This window comes from Hemicordylus capensis, chromosome 6 (genome assembly GCF_027244095.1).
Source record: "Hemicordylus capensis ecotype Gifberg chromosome 6, rHemCap1.1.pri, whole genome shotgun sequence".
Lineage (NCBI taxonomy): Eukaryota > Metazoa > Chordata > Lepidosauria > Squamata > Cordylidae > Hemicordylus > Hemicordylus capensis.
The window spans coordinates 49,939,663-49,950,006 of NC_069662.1; the positions used below are offsets into that span (position 1 = coordinate 49,939,663).

Below are 10,344 nucleotides of genomic sequence, written 5' to 3' on the forward strand. Positions count from 1 at the left end.
AGACCGGCCCTGAGGGAGGGGGTTTGACCGCATTTTTAAAGTAAGCTGAGGTGGGGGAGGGGTTATGGTGTGGTGTCCAGATTTTAGAGCATTCCGGATTTTGGATGTCCGGATAAGGGATACTCGACCTGTATATGTTGATGTTCTGGGCCTGGCCGCATTCGCCTATATGAATCTGCCAGGGCCCTCCGTTCATCATCTCAGGCCCTGCTCATGACCCTGCTACTAACAGAGATCCGGTTGGCAGGGACTAGAGACAGGGCCTTTTTGGTCATGGCCCCTTGGCTTTGGAACGCCCTCCCTGAATAGCTTCACCATGCTCCCTCTCTCAGTGTTTTTAAAACACATCTTAAAACGCACCTTTTTAAGGAGGCTTTTAAGGAGGCTTTTTAATGCTCCATTTTAATTTTTATATATCTGGTAGGTTCTTTAGTTTATAATTTTAAGTTTTAATTTGAACCTGATAATGATTGTGGTTTTTAATCTGGCAACTTTGTGTTGTTGTTTAATTTAGTTAATTTTATTACTTTTATTGTATCTTGTGTCTGTCTTATTGTTGTGAGCCATCCCAAGCAGTAATGCACTGGAGGGGCAGGGTATAAATATTTTAAATAAAGAAAGAAAGAAGAAGTACTTTCTAATCCTCTGATGGAATAAACACTAATGTTAATAAGTATGTCTTGAGGCATATCTGAAATGTATGATACAATCTTATTAGTACAGGAGTCCCTAAAGGCATGTACCATGATGGGTGTCAGTGCTGAATTAACTACTGACTACATGGAACTCTCCATCTCTTTCACTTTCCCATTATTTGTAATTAAACAGAAAAGGACGTTTGATTCAGTAGCTAGACTCAGACATAACTGTAAATAATTATTAAACCATAGTGTTTTAGCACTACCAGTATGAGCCTCAAGTTTGCACACTCTCTGCTCCCCATTGCATGTAAGAAGAGGAAATTTTCTTTTTCCATTCCTGATTTAAAACTTGTCACTGCACACAGCAAATCCTAGTTTGTTTTAACCATGGTTTGTGAACAAGCCAGAAGCCATGTTCTTACAATCAATAAAGTTAGTCCCAGCAGTGGCCAGCTATGAGTGTACCCTGTACACTCCCAAAAACTGCACATGTGGCAGTGAAAATCTCAGTCAGAGAACCAGGAAGTTATCGTATGCAAGGCATGATAATAGTTGGGTGTCGCACTGATCCAACACTGTCAATCTCAGGTCATCTGAAGTATATTAGCTCTGTACAGGGATTTTCACCACCATGCACACAGTTTTCAAAAGAGGCTTGGAATCATAGCTGGTCACTCCTGGAACAAACATTACAGATCATAAGAACATGGCCAGGATATCAAACCGGGATCAGATCCCAGTTTTATATCCTGGCTTATTCACTGACTGTGATAAGAATAAGCCAGAAATTACCAGGTTAATACACATGACAAATCTTGTTTTGTTTTAAACCAAAAACAGATGTAAAAATTCCTCTTCTTGTATGCAGAAGGGAAAGGAGCACACAAGAGACCAAGGCTTGTGTGAGTAATGCTACACCATAGCTTAATAATGGTATAGCAAACATTACATCTTAATCCTGCTAATGTCTCCTCATTGACTTTAAAACAGTGCAATACAGGTGTATTGGGTCACAAAATCATATTTATTTGCCTTACAAACACACGCAAAAAGACCAGTACCTTAAACTGGTACAGTACCTTAAAACCAGCATTGTGCCAAGTTATTGCAACTTCAGAAAAAAATCTAGTTGTTGCACTTCTGAAATAATTAAGTAGTGTGAACTCCTCCCAGGAGATTCACACTAGTTTAGAAGTCTTAAAGGGGTTATCAAGGACAAAATACATGTGCTTTATTAAGGAGCTGCAGCAACCCAAGGTAGTGTAAGGCTTGACAAAGACCTTCTTTTGGACAAAGAGCAAGCGTGATTACTTGAAAGATAAAGAGCATACCACCCTTCAGCAATTTGTAACATGTAACTATTAGACTAATAGAACAATCGTATGCATGCTTACTCAAAAGTAAGTCCTGCTATATTAAGTAGAGTTCACTCCTAGGTGAGCATGCATACTATAGCCATCTAAAGGTAGGGTTCTCACCTTTTCCTACTGGCCTTGCTCTCTACCTCAATATCAATTTGACCAACTGTTTAGCAGGTTAAGCTTTATATGAGGGGTTCCAAGAAAATACTTTGACCACTATTAAATCTGGTATTATTTATATTTTAGGACATACACAATACATTTCCAAACTTGCTTTTGCATTTAATCTCTCACTGAGTTTCACATTTCAGAGGATATTTTGGCTGGATAATTTGCTGCCTCCTTTTCTTTCTATAATAATGTATGTACAGATGAGAAAATAGGACTAGTATCCTATAGTCAATTAAAACAATAGCTGGTAAACATTAAATCCTAGATTTTTACACACACTCTTCTGATTTCCAGCTGTGTGGACCCAGGAAAAATCAGTGATGTTGGGCTGTCACCATGCCAATGCAAGATCTACCCAAAACTGTGACTCTTAGAACTGAATTCTGACTGTTGATCCTTGGTAGATGTTGGGTTGGTTTAGTGCTAACCCAATATTGCAAATTTCCCCTCATATGACTATAAATTGGGAGCACACACACCATGGGAATCTAGGATTTATTGCATATTATTTTAATTCTGTGAATCAGCCCATAGGCTCCTTTGTACCCCTTATGTGTTTAACACAAGTACATTAACCTCTACATTTTAATTACATCCATTACCATGAGAAAATCCCACCCATCTTGCATGTAACCACTCTTCTAGAGTGAGTAATTATTTATTCCAAGCAAGCAATTGCCAGACTTACCACACAGGCTAACTTGTGACACAGATATGTTGGGGTGGCCTGGTAACATTTGTTTAGAATTAACTGCAAGGCTGAACAACATATACATATACATCAGTATCTCTTCTGCTTACCTTACAAATGGCTCCTCTGGTGACTTTCCGCCTGGGATTTACCATTTAAACACTTCCCAGATTTTGTATACTCCAAAGAGAGATTCCAAACCTAAGGATCACGTTCCTCTTGTTCAATGTGTAGAAATCTTTCACAAAGCAATTAGATGCTTCAAGTAGCTGTCAACCTGCAGACAATATGGACTCCACTTAGTAGTGATATAGCACTTGGTTGGTATTATTTATAGGAAAAAGCAGGCATCCCTATGGCACTGTTGATGGCCAGAAAGAAACACTCTCCCCATTGTATAGATGGACAAACAAAGGGTTAAGTGACTCTCCCTAAGGTTCCACAATGAGTCTGTGACAGAATTGTCTGCCTAAGGTACTAGTACAGACTCTGTCACCATAGCAGCCAGCTAGACAGCCAACCTCACAATTGATGTATATACTCCTTGGTGGTATTATCTCCCATCTTACATTACAGAAAAGGACAGAGTCTGCATGAGTCAAGGATCTGCAAAAAATAATTTGTTCCATACAGGTACAAAATAGTATTGAGGAAGTAGCCTATGCCCAATCTGATTTAAACAGTGTATGCATGTACTGTAGATAGTTTGAAACCTTCTCCAACTGATGCAATTAATTTTCTGTCATGAGGCTTTGGAAGAAATAAGTACCATCCAAAAGCAGTTTTCAATAATAGAATATATATTTGTTGAAGCTACTAAACATTAGTTAAAATATATTTATTACTTCACTGAGACTAGGTAGCTGGATGATGGACAAGATTCAGGAATTAAAAGCAAGGTGAGACAGAGAAGCTATTCTACTCTCAGTGCATACATCCATCTATACTGTTATAATATATTCTGCTGATAACATTTAAACAGACTGTGAGGACATTATTGACTGGAAGCCAAATTATAATAGTCTACTGCAAATTTCCAATAGTGTGTCTGCTCAGGTCTGACTTTATGAGGGATAGCTTGGACAGAGAAGAACTTCTATTTTCCCTTCATATGACTTTGTATTAACATATCAGAACAGGGGGAGCAAACACTATCATTTCAGTACCTGACAAAAAGCAGCACACAGGAGATGGTTTTGTTCCATACTCTAGCTGCTAGATGTCCCTTCTTGAAGGGTTTCCCCCTTTCCCTTGGTTTAAAACACCCAAGTTCCATGACACTTGAAATACATACCAGAGCCTTGACCCACAGAACTACAGAAACAGTAGAAGGCTGCACATATGCTCCAGTGACCTAATGCAAAAAAGAGTCAAAGCCTAGCTAACTAAGCAAAGAATAAGACAGAGGCACCTTTCAAAGTGGTAATTCTCTTATGTTTAGCAGGGGGAGAGCAACTGACCCTATTCAACCCCAGCACAGCATTCTTCCAGTAGTTCTTGCTAGCGTCTCCCTTGTGTTTCTTTTGAGGACAGGAAACCACCTCCATCTCCACCTCCTCCTCCTTTCTAAACCATTCTGAGAACTTTTAAATACAAAAACTTATACATAAACAATAGTAGATGCAGCAGCAGCAGCAGCAGCAGTAGTAGTCATACAAAAGATTGGGTTATTTGGGGATCTCTATAATGAATTACCCCATTACTGAATGTCATCTTCCCCACAGCAGGCATCTGTGTGCGATGTATAGCAAATCCACATGCTGAAAACTGTTTCTACGCATGGATTAAGTTTGTGAATCGGGGCACATAGCTTCAGTCTTTCTATTCTGTGGACTAGTATGGGCTCTTGTGGACCTCTCCCACTGCACTTTTGTGCAAAAACTGGAAAACACAAATTATACTGTATAAATGTGTGCAGCCTCCAATGTTGCAGACTTTACAATTTAAGTATTCTGGGAAGGAATGTTCCTAGATTGGGGTAGAAAAAGAGATAGGTAAAACATAACCTAAAATACTTGGTCTTTCATTCATTCATTCATTCATTCAAAGTTTATTACGGCCTATAACCAGCACAACAAGGGGGCGGAATACAATTAAAATATAAATAATTAAAACAAAAAACAACAACAACAACAAAACAAGTCAACAGTCTAACCCATATACTTGGTCTTTGATTTTAACTATGTTTAAATGTATGAGAGTTATGTATTTCTCCTAGGGCCAATTAGAGTTTTCATATTTGAGGGTAAAATTTCCTGGAAAAGAATGCAATAACTACATCTAGTAAGTATGGCTGCCATCTGCTGATTCCAGAGGGAGGCAGAAGTTGGCAACCTGCTGGTGGTAGGTGGAGCCCTGAGTGATTGCCTGAGGACTTCCATCTGTGCCACCCCCTACAAGTACCACCTCTCCCTCTATAAAAGACCAGCTTGGGCTAGGGGAATGAGCCCTTGGGGCTTTCAGCCATGTAGTGAACAACCATTAGACCTGAAGGGCTAGAGGGATGAAGAAGTTAAGGATGTGCACAGCGGGGAAGCTCAAAGGCAGCAGGCAGGTGCTGCTTTAAGTGCTGGAGAGGGTGCACTTATTCCTCCTGCCATTTTTTCCTCCTGCCATTTTTCCCTCACCAGCATCCATTTTGTTCCAAGCCCATCAGGGCAGCAGCATACCTCACTGCTGCCCCATTGCCCCCATTGTCTAGAATTCTCTGACATGTCTGCATGTGCTGGCACAGGTGTGTGCATGGCATGCACAGGTGCATCTGAGACTTCCGGTCATATCTGGACAATGGGGGCAAAGGGCTTCCGAACTGGTTCCATGCACATCCCTAGAAGAAGTATGGCATAGACCTGGAGGACTGAACAACAAGAACACTGATGAAAACAGCACTCTCCATACCTGTTTGAGATTTAGCAGCTGCATAGAGCCTACCAGATTAGATGATTAGCTCTGTTCCTGGAACACAAGAATTCCTGGTATGGTTTGTGACTAGTGGCCAAAACACCAGAAAGGGTGGGGTTAATCTAGAACATTGCCTCTATTTCAATAGGCGTTATTAAAGTGTTGCTCTTCGCAATAAATGTGGCGGAGGCCCTTCCAATTGAGGTGGTCCTTGGCAGAGGCAATATGACAGTGGGAGTAGGACATGCCAGGTAAGGGGAAGGCATGCTGGCTATATCAAAGCCATCACAATCTCTGGTCCATCCAATGAGACCCCAGTAACTCTCTCTGCAGCCCACCTTGCCTGAAGCTGGTGCTGTTAAATGTAAGGTCCATAAATTCAAAGATCACAGCTATCCAGGAGGTTATCCTGGATGAGCATGCTGACCTGGCAAGCACTAAGGAGACCTGGTTGGATGAGGGGGGAGATGTACATCTCTCCCAGCTGTGCCCACCACATTTCCAGGTGCAGCATCAGCCTGGGCAGGGAGGTGGCGTTGCCCTGGTTAACTGGGAGACCATCTCCCTCCCATTCTGACCAAGTACCTGCATGCAGTGCTGAGATTGTGAGACAATGTTGCGGTTCTGTTGGTATACTGCCCATATTGCTGTCCAATAGTCTCCCTGCCTGAGCTGCTCGAGGTAGTCTCGGATGTGGTGTTGAGGACCCCGAGGCTGTTATTTTTGGCTGTTAGTTTAACATCCATGCTGAAGCTGCCTTGTCTGGTGCAACTCGGGCACCTTTTAATGTGGTGATTCTCTTTATTTAGCAGGGGGAGAGTAACTGGCCCTATCCACCCCCAGCACAGTACCTCCAATGACTGTTGCTGGTGTATATCTTGTGTTTCTTTTTAGATTGTGAGCCCTTTGGGGACAGGGATCCATCTTATTTATTTGTTATTTCTCTGTGTAAACCGCCCTGAGCCATTTTTGGAAGGGCGGTATAGAAATCAAATAAATAAATTGCACTTTTGCTTTGTAAATGTTGATAAATCACAGGGGATAGTAGTAAAAAAAAAGTAGACTGTGAAGTCAGCTTTAACTTGTTTTATTGGACTACTTTCTGTATTATCTTGCCCTTTTTTAATCTGTGGATTTCAGGCAGACAAGCTTACTTTATGGTAAAACAATCCTCAATAGGGTAGGACAAATGTCTTACTCAGTAGTATGGAAGCTGTGTGCACTCTTGTTTTCTGATCATCTCTGAGTAAAAAGCACGGTATGAGAGGGAGGAAGTGATAATCTGACAAGCAGCAGCTGGGTCACAGGGCTCCATTCTACCCAGCAGCTAAACTCAACTCTTTAACAAGGTAGGATGAAAAGTCCTCTGACCCAGCTGCTGCTTAGCACATGATCACCTCCCCCACCCCTTCTGCCTTGCTTTTTACTCACAGATGATCAGAAAATGGGGGCATGCACAGAAACCAAACTTGGGTAGAAAACTTGTCCCACCCTACTGAAGATTGTGTGTACCAACCTATTATGTTTTTAGCATATATCTGTATTGTTCATATAAAAATATAAAATGTAGGAGGTATCTGAAAATTTCCAGAAAACTAGGGGAGCCAATGCCCACTGAAGACATTTTGCTGTCAGTTTATCTTTCTATTAAAATCCCACTCCCATTTGCTTCCTTCAGATCTTTCCCACTTAATTTTTTATTAAATCATCTGTCTCCCAACCCACCCATCCCCCTTTTATATCTTCTTAGGGGAACTGTGAAATTAAGGGTTGTTTGGTTCTATTTACATGCAAATTAACTTTCAGGTATGTAGGTAAGTATACCAAAGTAACTGCCTGAAGCCGTGGATTTTACCCTGCTTTATGACAGAGCTGGTTGTGATGGGAGCAGGAGAAGACTGCACATGTACCATTACACTTGCTTCAGAGAATAAAAATATGCCTAGTGTATCAGCCTGGGGTGGATGGAATTTCCTACAGTGCTATGCATTCATTAACCTGATTCTGGATGTGTGTACTTTCTATGCACCCTGTCTGCATCCATCTGTGGAAGCCTGTTACAGCACCTGGACCGCATCCTGGATTTAGAGAGAAAGCAGAGAACCAGTGGAGTGGGTGGCTGTAGAGCTCAGAGGAGGTATATGAATACATGTATGGGGAAAAGTAGTGTTGTGAGAAATTGAAGGGAAAAGAGTTGTGGCTTTTCACCATATGAAGATATTTGTGTGTGGCTCTTAGAATCAGGAACTATGGCTAATTTTAACACATAACAATGTTAGTTAGTTAGTTCCCTGAAAATTACACTAGTTCGAAGCAAAGAACTTGCCACTTTGACTTACCATATCTTAAGCTGTGTGTGGAAGAGAAGTCCCAACTAAGTTTTAATCCAATTGCTGTGAAGGACGAGTGTAAACAATATGCGCTAGCTGATGGTCTGTGAAGAGGTAGCAAGTCATTGCAAGAGGCAGAAATGCATGTTAATTCAGGCTGCCTGGGGATGTTGGGATCTGAGTAGGCCTGCTCTTAATGAGTGTTCCATTGGTAGCTGGCCAGCTGTGTTCCTGATCTCTATCAGTAGCAAAATGTGTCCTTTCCCACTCCCCCACCCACCTCACAATTGTAAAGATAAATGCCTATATGGTAAATTTCTGTACAGGTGTAGGTTGAGGCCCTGTGAAGTCCTGGTATGAATGGTGAATGTGAGATAAAGTTCTAAGGATAAATGTAAAATAAGGTGAAAATGGTGAGAGGCAAGTGTGAGTTCAGTCTGTGTAAGTACTTTTGTGAATGCAAAGGGAAATTGAAAAGTCCTGCTACGCTGCCTCATCGTGGCGGGGTGTGTGTGTGCTCCTGGGAGGGATGAGCTAAGTACACCAGGATATGTACTCCAAGAAGGGTCACCCAAAGTGCGAAGGTCATCCCAGCTAAAGCAAGCAAGCACCTATATTGGGCAGCGGCGATATAGGAAGGTGCTGGAGGCGGAAGATGACTTCAGTGATGACAAAGGCATCATTTCATACTGTGTGGGAGAAGGCAATGGTAAACCACTCCTGTATTTTACCAAGAAGACCACAGGGGTAGACAAAACAGAATGATTGTTGATGTAGATTGTTGATGTAGTGGCCAAGAATAGGTCCTGTCCCTGCTCAATGAGTGGGGACCCTGGAGTGCATGCCAGCACCAAACAAATGCTGTCTTCTCCTCTCCCTAAATTGTTGTTGCTTTCAGTCTGCAATGTTAGGTATGCTTACATGGGAGTAAGCCTCACTGGGCACACCAATGAAGCATATTTCTGTGAAAGTATGCACAGGAAGGCACTATAAGGCAGTTTCCAGCTCTTGTGTTGCTGCAGGATACCTGGGGGCCAGTAAAATAGTCCCTGCGGGCCGAATCTGGCCCCCGGGCCTTATGTTGTGCAGGCCTGCTCTAACCAGACTATGCCAGCAAATTTGGAGAACAATAGAGTGGCCAACAAATTGGAAGAGGTCAGTCTACATACCCATACCAAAGAAAGGAGACTTAACAGATTGCGCAAACAATCACACAATATCCTTAATTTCACATGGTAGCAAAATAATGCTCAGGATCCTCCAGCACAGATTAGAGCTCTAATGTTCAACCTGGTTTCAGAAAAGGCTGAGGAACAAAAGACATTGCCGATGCATGCTGGATAATTGAGAAAGCCAAAGAATACCAAAAAGAAGTTAATATATGTTTTGTTTTCTGTGACTACAGAAAATAATTTGATTGCTTTGACCATGTCAAGTTGTGGAATATCTTTAGGAAAATGGGCATCCCAGAATATTTCATTGTTCTCATGAGAAATCTATATACAGGACAGAAAGCCACAGTCCAGACGGAACATGGTGAAACAGACTGGTTCCAGATCGGCAACGGAGTAAGACAAAGTGGTATACTTTCTCCTTATTTATTCAATTTATATGTTAAACATATACTGAGAGAAGCTGGACTGGAAGAAGATGAGCGTGGTTTTAAAGTTGGAGGAAGAAACATCAATAATCTGCACTACACTGATGACACCACCCTGATAGCTGAGAATGTGGATGATCTGCAAGCTCTAGTAATGAAAGTTAAGGAGCACAAAAAATTGGACTATGACTAAATGTAAAGACTAAACTAATGACAACAGGAACAGCAACCAGCCTCAGAATGGATAATGAAGACATTGAAGTTATGGATAGCTTTGGCCTCTTAGGATTGAACATCAACAGTAAAGGATCCAGCAGTCAAGAAATATGCCGCAGACTAGCTCTTGGTAGGGTTGCAATGAAGGCCTTGGAAAGTATATTTAGATGCCGTGACATGTCTATACCTACAAAGATTAGAAGCGTTCAAACATGGTTTTTCCTGTGACACTCTATGGATGCAAAAGCTGGACTTTGAAGAAGCAAGACAGAAAAAGTATTGACACTTTTGAACTTTCGTGCTGGAGAAGACTTTTGAGGATACCATGGACAGCCAGGAAAACAAATGGATCATAGAACAAATCAATCCAGAATTTTCACTCAAGGCACAAACGACCAGACTCAAACTATCATACTTTGGACACATTATGAGA

At 41.5% G+C, this 10,344-nt stretch overlaps 1 protein-coding gene across 3 annotated transcripts in view; it reads right to left on the reverse strand.

Moving 5' to 3' along the window:
- Positions 1-8,322, reverse strand: part of LOC128330410 (microtubule-associated protein tau-like) — a 167,752-nt gene extending 159,430 nt beyond the window's left edge. For 2 of the 3 annotated variants that reach the window (XM_053263270.1, XM_053263263.1), the window contains exon 1: positions 2,975-3,301. The gene's annotated coding sequence lies outside the window, so the exon portion shown is untranslated. Of the gene's footprint in view, positions 1-2,974; positions 3,302-8,104 lie in introns of those variants that run through there. The other variant, XM_053263264.1, reaches the window with a different exon arrangement.
- Between the last annotated feature and the right edge of the window lie 2,022 nt (positions 8,323-10,344).